This window comes from Bos taurus, chromosome 7, assembly GCF_002263795.3.
Source record: "Bos taurus isolate L1 Dominette 01449 registration number 42190680 breed Hereford chromosome 7, ARS-UCD2.0, whole genome shotgun sequence".
NCBI classification, from domain to species: Eukaryota; Metazoa; Chordata; class Mammalia; order Artiodactyla; family Bovidae; genus Bos; species Bos taurus.
The window spans coordinates 15086310-15096964 of NC_037334.1; positions in this window are offsets into that span (position 1 = coordinate 15086310).

Here is a 10655-nt window from a genome sequence, read left to right on the forward strand (position 1 = left end):
TCTCCCTCCAAGGAACCGAATATCTATCCATCCATCCATTCATCCATCCAACCACCCAACCACTCATCCATCCACCCATCCACTCATCTGGTTTCTCCTGACTTTGCCACACTCACATCCACCCCAATAGAGCAGGGGCTTAGTCCTTTTCATGTCTGTGTCCCCAGGGCCCAGTGCTGGGTGCTCAATGTGTGTGTAATTTATTAATACATGCCATAAATATTTGCTAATTAATTTATTCTTTCGTTCAGTGACAAGAACTATGAGTTACACTCTCAGCAGGAAAAACGTAGCTGCCTTTTTTTTTTTGGGTGGGCCAAGTGGGATCTTAGTTCCCTGACCAGGAATCGAACCCATTCCCCCTGCAGTGAAAGCACAGAGGTTTAACCACTGGACCGCCAGGGAATTCCCCAAGTAGTTTTTATTGTTATTCCTTATGTTATTCTTTCAAAACTTTTTTTTAACTTTTAAATTTTTATACAGTGTCTAAAGGTCACACTCCCTGGTGGCTGAGACAGTAAGGAATCTGCCTGCAGTGTGAGAGACCTGGGTTCAATCCCTGGGTCGGGAAGATCCCCTGGAGAAGGGAGTGACAACCCACTCCAGTATCTTGCCTGGAGGATCCCATGGACAGGGGAACCTGGTGGGCTACAGTCCATAGGGTTGCAAAGAGTTAGACAGGACTGAGCAACTAACACTTTCACTCCATTTACAGTTATTACAAAATATTGGCTATATTTCCTGTGTTGTACAATACATCCTTGTGACTTATCTTACGCCTAATGGTTTGTGGCTCCCCTTTCACTCTATATTGCCCCTCCCCTCCCCACTGGTAACCACTAATTCGTTCTCTATACCTGTGAGTCTGCTTCTTTTTTTGTTATATTCATTAGTTTGTTGTATTTTTCAGATTCTACATATAAGTGATATTATACAGTATTTGTCTTTCTCTGTCTGACTCCTTTCACTTAGCATAATGCCTTCCAACTCCATACATGTTGCTGCAAATGGCAAAATTTCATTCTTTTTTACTGCTAAGTAGTATTCCACTGTGTATATATCACACCTTCCGTATTCATTCATCTGTTGATGGACACTCTAATGTTATTCTTTAAAAAAAATTTTTATTCATTTATTTTGGCTGCATCGCAAAGCATGTGGGATCTTAGTTCCTTAGTTCCCTAATCAAAGATTGAACTCTCAGCCCCTGCATTGGAAGCGCAGGGTCATAACCACTGGACTGCCAGGGAAGTCCCTAATGTTTTTCTTTCTAAAAATTTTTATTTTATTGAAATAGAGTTGATTACAATGTTGTGTTAATTTCTGCTTACAGCAAAGTGATTCAGTTTTATATGTTATATATATATATATATTCAGACTATATTCTTTTTTGTATACTTTCCATTATGGTTTATCATAGGATATTGAATATAGCTCTCTGTGCTACACAGTAAGAACTTGTTGTTTATCCATTCTAAATATAATAGTTTGCTTCTAATCCCAAACTCCCACTGTTTCCTCTCCCTCCCTTCCTTCCCCTTGGCAACCACAACACCATTCTCTTTGTGAGCCTGTTTCTGTTTCGTGTTTATTTATGTCGTATTTTAGCTTCCACGTATAAGTGATATCTTATGCCATTTGTCTTTCACTATCTGACTAACTTCATTTAATATGATAATCTCTAGGTCAATCCATGTTGCCACAAATGGCATTATTTCACACTTTTTATGGGTGAGTAGTATTCCATTGTGCATATGGACCACATCTTTTCTATCCCCTATTGTTACTCTTATTCATTCCAAAATATTTATAAGCTCCTACTATGTGACATAAAGATACTGATAGCGTGCTGCAGTCCATAGGGTCACAAAGAGTCAGACTTGACTAAGTGACTGAACAACAATGGCAAAATGTTGAAAAGATAAATGGTTATCATTAGTGTGACTATAATTGTTATATTATTCACTCAACCAACATTTATTGAACGTTTACTATGTGCTTGACTGGATACATGGAAGCTGCTTTTATTATGGTGGTAATGGTTCACGCAGTGAGTGAATATTTATTGACTGGAGAATTCCATGGGCTGCAAAGAGTCAGACACAACTGAGCGACTTTCACTTCACCTGCAGTACTAGGTGATGCAGACAAAGCCACTCCACTGCTCTCTATTTAGGAAAAGCAAGAGATAAACACCCTGAAGAAAATACAAAACAAAACAGGTGATCCCTGGGACTTCCCTGGTGGTTCACTGGTTAAGACTTTGTGCTTTATTGCCAAAGCCCTAGGTTCGATCCCTGGTCAGGGAACTAGGATCCCACACGCTGCATGATGCAGCCAAAAAAAAAAAAGTAATTCCTGATGAGAATGGGTACCCTGAAAGCAAGGAGTTGGCATGTGTTTGTGTGTGTTGGAGAATGAATGGGGGACTGTGCGGCGGGGAGATCAGAGAATGCGCTGACATTTGAGAAAGGTCTGAGGGGCTGAGGGTAAATGCTGACATGAAAAGTTCACATTACTGGCAGCAACTATTTGCCGAGCCCTTAAGTGTGTTAAGGGTTTCATGGGCTTCCCATCCCTGGATTTCCAGGATGATCTTAAGAGCAGGGGCAACCCAAGAGAAAGTCCCATGGAAGAGCCTGGCACAAAGCTGGTGCTAATATTGTTTCTGGTGGTGGTGGTGCTGAGTGTGCTTGCTGAGGGCATGAGCTCTGGAGCCGGCCACTTGGGATCTTGTGCTGGGTACGCAAGCAGCCAGCTGGCCAGCCTCGGGCACCTGGCTTCCCCTTCCTGGATCTCGGTTTGTACATCTGTGAAATGTGGTTAAAGCTGTGCTTTCCTATAACCCACAAGAATCTACTGGATAACACAGTGAACTTTATTCAATATTTTGTAGTAATCGACAAGGGGAAAGAATCTGAAATTATATATACATATATATATATAATGACTGAATCACTGTGCTGTACACCTGAAACTAACATGATATTGTAAATCAACTATACTTCAATTAAAACACACACAAATAAAACAAGTAAAAAATAGAAAAAAATAGGGAGGGATAAATCAGGAACTTGGGATTAACATACACACACTGCTGCTGCTGCTAAGTCGCCTCAGTCGTATTCGACTCTGTGTGACCCCATAGAGGGCAGCCCACTAGGCTCCTCTGTCCCTGGGATTCTCCGGGCAAGAATACTGGAGTGGGTTGTCATTTCCTTCTCCAATGCATGAAAGTGAAAAGTGAAAGTGAAGTCGTTCGGTCGTGTCCGACTCTTATCGACCTCATGGACTGCAGCCTACCAGGCTCCTCCATCCATGGGATTTTCCAGGCAAGAGTACTGGAGTGGGGTGCCATTGCCTTCTCCGAACATACACACACTACTATATATAAAATAGAAAACCAACAAGGACCTAGTGATTAACACAGGGAACTTTACTCAATATTCTGTGATAACCTACATGAGAAATAAATCTGAAAAAAATTGAATATATGTATATGAATAACTGAGTCACTTTGTTGTATACCTGAAACTAACACAATACTGTAAATCAACTATACACCAAAAATTTTTTTTAAAGTCTTGAAAAGAAGAGGACAAAAAGAAAAAATAAAACACAATAAAAAAACCACAATAAAAGAAAAAAATGCTCTTTTCTAATAAGATTAGAGTGCAGCTCGACTGAGTGATGACACGCAATGTGATGCTTGGAACTGTGCCTAGGATACAGCCAACACTCAATCATGTTATTACTATCTATCATTTGCTGTTATTACCTTTTACTGTATGGCAGGTAAGGATACAGGGGCTGGGTTTGAGTCCTGACTCTGCCATTGGCTGTAAGGCACTGGGCCAGCAATGGCACCTCTTGTTTCTCAGTCTCCCCTTCTTTGAAATGGGTATAAAAGCCATAGTACTGCTTCCTCAGGCTGCACAGCACTGACTTACAGGGCATAACTCAATGCCTGGCACACCACCTATGCTACCCCCACTCATCAGCTATTGTGGACCCTGGGTTCCACCCCAAGATTGTTGGTAAGGAAGGTGAGGCTGGGGGTGAGGAGGAGAGGGAAAATAAATCTCAGGCTGGTTGGAGTGATCTTGCTCTACAGAGAGTCCCTTGGACAGCAAGATCAAACCAGTCAATCCTAAAGGAAATCAGCCTGAATATTTTTTGGAAGGACTGATCCTGAAGCTGAAGCTCCAATACTTTGCCCACCTGATGTGAAGAGCTGACTCATTAGACAAACCCTGATGCTGGGCGAGATTGAGGGCAGGAGGAGAAGAGGGTGACAGAGGATGAGATGGTTGGATGGCATCACCGACTCAATGGACATGAGACTGAGCAAACTCCGGGAGATAGTGAAGGACAGGGAAGCCTGGTGTGCTTCAGTCCATGGGGTGGCAAAGAGTAGCACGCGGCTGAGCAGCTGAACAACCACCGAGGGAGGGAGAATCCTGGAAGGCCACAAGGGGGCGACATTCAGCTCTCCCAGGCCTAGTGCTTGGTCCGCCAAACCCAGCCCGGTCTTTATCAGCCCCTGAGGGTGAGATGTGCGTCCCCTCAGGGTACTTGAGGAAGGGAGGAGGACAGCAGCTGTCAGAGCCATCCACTGCTTCTGGCGTCATTTGCTGAGCACATGTCCACTCACAGAGAAAGAAGCAGAGGCACAGAGAGTTGAAGCCACTTGCCCAAGGCCACACAAGAGATGGGCCAGAATTTGAACCTGAGTTGTGGAGTTTGAGAGCTGAGTCCCAGTCCTCATCCAATGGCTCTGTTATGTGTAACACATACAAGCATTACTGTTACTAACAATAGCTAACCCCTGTGTGGTGCTCACTTTACCCAGGGGCTGGTTTCCTCTATGACTCAGTTGGTAAAGAATCTGCCTGAAATGCAGGAGGCATGGGAGTACACGTTCATCCCTGGGTGGGGAAGATTCCCCTGGAGGAGGAAACGGCAACCCACTCCAGTATTCATGCCTGGGCAATCCCATGGACAGAGGAGCTTTGTGGGCTACAGCCCATGGGGTCGCAAAGAGTCAGACACGTCTGAGAGGCTAAGCACACGTTCATGCACACCCAGGGGCTACCCTGAAAGTCTTCCAAGTGGGAGGTAATGTTTTGAGTTCAGGAACCTGATGTTGCCATTTGACAGATAAGAGAACTGAGGCTCAGGAAGAGTGAATGACTTGTACAAAAATCACCCCCAGCCAGCAGAGACAGAGCTGGAAATTCTAGCCCTTGCAAAGCCCCACCCAAGGTTTTATGTCACCTCTGCCCAAAAGAAAGCTGTCCTTTCTGTACCTGACAGGGACAGAGAAAAGGGACAAAGTGCATGCATGCTTTGTCACTTAGCCTTTCCGACCCAAGGGTTGAACCTGCATCTCTTACGTCTCCTACTTTGGCAGGCAGGTTCTCTACCACTAGCACCAACTGGGAAGCCAAAGGGACAACGTAGATGATTAAACAGTTAATTCCACTGGGGGATTATAAATAGAAAAATATGGGAGACCCCTGTAAATTAATGATTACTCAAAAAATCAGGTTTGCTTAACCACAAAGTCGGGTGGGCTTGCTTAGCGACAAAACTGGCTTACGCAACAGAGGGACGAGACATGTCTTCAAACAATAAAACAATGGTGCCATGAGCCCCACATCCTGTGCAGTGAGCTCAGTGAGTTAGTGATCCCTAGGACATGCTCTCTGCACAAACAAACGATAATTTGTGGACCTCGCTTGACCCTGTCTTTGTGTGTATGCTCGGTCGTCAGTTGTGTCCAACTCTTTGGGACCCATGAGAGCTGAGTCCCAGTCCTCATCCAATGGCTCTGTCTCAGGATCCTCTGTCCATGGGATTCTCCAGTCAACAATACTGGGATGGGTAGCCATTTCCTCCTCCAGGGGATCTTCCTGACGCAGGAATTGCACCTCTTACATCTCCTGCACTGGCAGGAGGATTCTTTACCACTGAGCCACCTGGGAAGCCAGATTTGACCGTGTAGGGACAAAAAAAACTCCCCTGCTCAACCTGAAGGAGGAACTGATGATAGAAGCATGACATTTACTCAAGAAAGACAAAGAAATTCTTCTCCATGTCCCCACTTTTCCTTTGATTATAAAAACTGTAGCCCATTAAGTTCTCAGGGCATGGCATCCCCTCACCTACTTGCTTGTAAACCTCACAGGTATCCTACTCTAATAAATCTATCTATCTATCACTTTGCCACTCGCTGAATTCTTTCTGTGCTGAGACATAAAAGACCATGGTACCAGAGCTCTTCGGAGCCCCCCCACCCCAAACGACACCAGTCGGTTTCACTCCTACCAGCCCTTTGCTCCAGTGTTCTTGCCAGGAAAATCCCATGGACAGAGGAGCCTGGGGAGATATGGTCCATGGGGTCACAACTGAAGCAGCTGAGCACACAGCCCCTTGCTCAGAAGGTGACCTTGGTAGACTGAGGACTTGTCAGGCCCTCGCCCCAGCCCAGGCATCATTGAACCTTGCAAGGGCCCTTCTCTTAGGGCCCTCAGATGTTTTCAGGCAGTAAACAGAACCCAGAAGCCTGGGCCCAGCGCCCTGGAATCTGAAACTCAAGGTCTGTTTGGCTGAAAAATTCATGAGCCCAAAAGCCTCAGTGGAGTCAGAGAACAGAGCAGCTCTGTTTGCCGAACCACCCTGCAGCAGCTGCAACCTCCGCTGTCCCCAGAGCCTGGGGCCCTGCCCCAGTTCCTTCTAAAAGCCTATGGGGATCCTGCCTCTTTGTTGTTCAGTCACTAAATTGTGTCTGACTCTTTGTGACTCTGTGGATAACAGCACGCCAGACTCCTCTGTCCTCCACTATCTCCTGGAGTTTGCTCAGTCTCATGTCCCTTGAGTCTGTGATGCCATCCATCCATCTCATCCTCTGTCACCCCCTTGTCCTCCTGCCCTCAATCTTTCCCAGCATCAAGATCTTTCCAATGATCGGCTCTTCATATCAAGTGGCCAAAGTATTGGAGCTTCAGCTTCAGAATCAGTGCTTCCAATGAATATTCAGGGTTGATTTCCTTTAGGATTGACTGTTTTAATCTCCTTGCCGTCCAAGGGACTGTTAAGAGTCTTCTCCAGCACCGCAGTTTAAAAGCATCAGTTCTTCGGTGCTCAACTTTCTTTATGGTCCAACTCTTACATCCATAAATGACTACTGGAAGAACCATAGCTTTAACTATGCGGATCTTTGTCAGCATAGTGATGGCTCTCATTTTTAGGTCTGTCATAGCATTATCCAGTCACCCCCTTAATTCCTTATACACAGCACTAAAGGGATCTCCCTGATACTCACAGCTTCTTTGGCCCTCCCTCACCCTCGCATCAGCCATGGCTCCCCATTGCCCTCAAGCTGTCCTGTGTGGCAAGGTTTGACCCCTGTTGACCTCTCCCACGAAGCATGCTTGAACTCACAGACTCAGACACACTGACGTCCTTAATTTCATTTCCCCTCTTTCTTTGTCTTCCTCTAGCCCATGACAGCTTAATGCATGATGCCCATCCATCTTGCTTCCTCCACTTAGTTCTCACTCAGCTCTTAGGTCTTCTCTTCAGAAGCCCTTCCTGACCTTCTTCCCCAACCCCATCTAGGTCAGGTTCCTCCCTTGCACTTTTCCAAGTCTCCCGTGACTCTTCCAGCATAGCTGTGTCACACCATATTCTTAAAAATCTGTTTAAAAACTTTTCTTGTGGGGCTTCCCTGGTGGCTCGGTGGTAAAGAATCCACCTGCCAATGCAGGAGACGTGGGTTCCATCCCTGATTCAGGAAGACCCCACATGCAAAGAGCAACTAAGCCAGCGTGCCAGGGCTATTGAGCCTCTGCTCCAGAGTCCGGAGCTATAAGAACCCACCACAATGAGAAGCCCCATGTGCGAAATAAGAGCAAACCCGGCTCACCACAAGCCCACACAGCCAAAATAAATAAGTAAATAAATGAAATTATTAAAAAAAAAAACTTCTATGGTGGTTTTATATATATATATATATATACACACATATACATATATACATTGTATATCACGTAAAATCTCATACCTTCTGATTCCACCTACAGGCTGTTGCAAGAAGAGTCAAATTCCTTGAGACAGAAAGTAGAATGGTGAGTGCCAGGGGCGGCTGAAGCCGGTGGGGAGTTATTGCTTACTGGGTCGGGTGGGGGAGGGTAGAGTTTCCATTTCAAAAAAGAAAAAAGAGAGTTCCGGAAATGGATGGCGGTGATGTTGTTGCAACATGTGAATATACTTAATCCCACTGGACTGGACACTTCAAATGATAGATCAGGAAAAAATCCCTTTTGCCTCCTCCCTCCCATCCCGATCCTTCTGATAACCTCTATCTTGTTGAAATCTTTTTCTGTTATTACCTGCATGTGTATCTGTTTGAGGTATCTCTTTCTCTTCCACATACCATACTAAACACAACTTGGTATTTATACTCTCTGATAGGACCTAAAACCCTCCCCAACCACTCTGCAGGGTTACAGCTGATGGGTGTGGAGTGTGTGGACTGAAATTCTTGTTCAGCTCAGGGCTCACTAACTTTGTGTCTGTGGGTAAGTTACTTACCCTCTCTGCGTCATTTTCTGCAACTGGAAAATGGTTGCAAGGAGCAACGAAACACTTCATAAACGGATTAACCTCTCTCTGTCACCTTCCCCTGTCACTTTTCCACCAGGCTCCCCTGATGGCTCAGATGGTAAGGCCTCTGCCTGCAATGCAAGAGACCCGGGTTTGACCCCTGGTTGGGAGGATCCCGTGCAGAAGGCAATGGCAACCCACTCCAGTACTCATGCCTGTAAAATCCCATGGACAGAGGAGCCTGGTAGGTTACAGTCCATGGGATCGCAAAGAGTCAGACCTGACTGAGCGACTTCACATGGTCACTTTCCTCAACTGGAAAAAGGTGATGAAGATTTCATGCACATGATACCATGCCTGATACTGACTAAGCTCCACTCTTGTACTAATCTGCAGGGCCACATCCTTCTTTCTTAAACTGCTGAGATATTTTCCACGAAGGTATGGGGAGGGAGGAGGGAGGAGGCTTCAGGATGGGGAACACAGGTATACCTGTGGCGGACTCATTTCGATATTTGGCAAAGCTAATACAATATTGTAAAGTTTAAAAATATAATAAAATTTAAAAAAATAAAAATAAAATGTAACATCTATTAAGAAAGGGCAAATGTCAAGTAACTGTGAAGAACTGAACCCACCCGGTAAACCTCAATCCTGTTTCTGCCTCCCCAGGAAGTCACCCTTTGACCCTTTCTGCCAGTCACTAACAACCACAAAGGCCACCTCTGGTCCAGGTTCAGTAGCCATAGGTCGGTTAGCTGTGCCTGTTCTAGGACTTCATGGTAAAGTCTCTGGCCTTTTTCACTGGGGCATAATGGTTTTATATATGTGTGTGTGTGTGTGTATTATGTATACATATAATTTTATTCATCTATTTATTTTTGGTTGTTTTGGGTCTTCTTTGCCGTGCAGACTTTTCTCTAGTTGTAGCAAGCAGGAGCTACTCCCCACTTGAGGTGCATGGGTGGCTTCTCTCGTTGTGGAACACGGGCTCTAGGCGCACAGGCTTCAGTAGTTGGGGCACATGGGCTCAGTCGTTGTGGCTCCCCAGCTCTAGAACACAGCTTCAGTAGTTGAGGTGCATAGGCTTTGTCACTTCACAGCATGTGGGGGTATTCCCTGACCGGAGATTGAACCTGTGTCTCTTGCATTGGCAGACGAATTCTTTACCACTGAGCCACCAAGAAAGCCTCTCTCCCTCACCCTTTTTAAAAATTCATCCATGCTGTTGCACTTTCCAATAATAATTCATTCCTTTTTCTTGCTGAGGAGTCTTCTGGGGTATGGACCATTGGGTTGCTTTAAGCTAGGGGCCATTATGAACAAAGCTATTACCGAGCTCCTGTGAACATTTGCATACACATTTTTGCAGGTCTAGTCTTTCTTTTGTGAGTGGTTTCAGTTTCATTTTTCTTGGGTAAATACTTAGGAGTAGAATATGTGTATCATACTGTAGGTGCTCATTTATAAGAAACCACCAGGTTTTTCCCAAGTGGTTGTGCCATTTTACACCCCCACCAGTAGTGTAGGAGAGCCACCGTTTGCTTCAGATACTCACCGACACTTGGTACCGTCTGTCTTTTGAGTTTTAGCTATTCTGGTGGGCGTGTAGTTGTGTATTATCAAGTTTTAATTTGCATTTCCCTGATGACCTATTTCCTTTTCTTTGCTGCTTTTTTTTTTTTTTTAGATCTATTTATCTATTTTTGACTGTGCTGGTTCATGGCTGCTGCATGCAGCCTTTCTCTAGTTGCCCCCCACAGGCTTCACATGAGGTGGATTCTCTTGTTGCAGAGCACGGGCTCTAGATGCTCGGACTTTAGCAGTTGCAGCGTGTGGGCTCAGTGGTTGTGGTTCCAGGGCTCTAGAGCACTGGCTCAGTAGTCGTGGTGCACGGAATTAGCTGCTCCAAAACACGTGGGACCTTCCGGGACCAGGGATTGAACTGGGTGTCCCTTGCATTGCAAGGTGGATTCTTAACCACTTGAGCCACCAGGAAGCCCGACTGCATTGTTTGTATCCGTTTAATGCTGCCCACTTCTGTG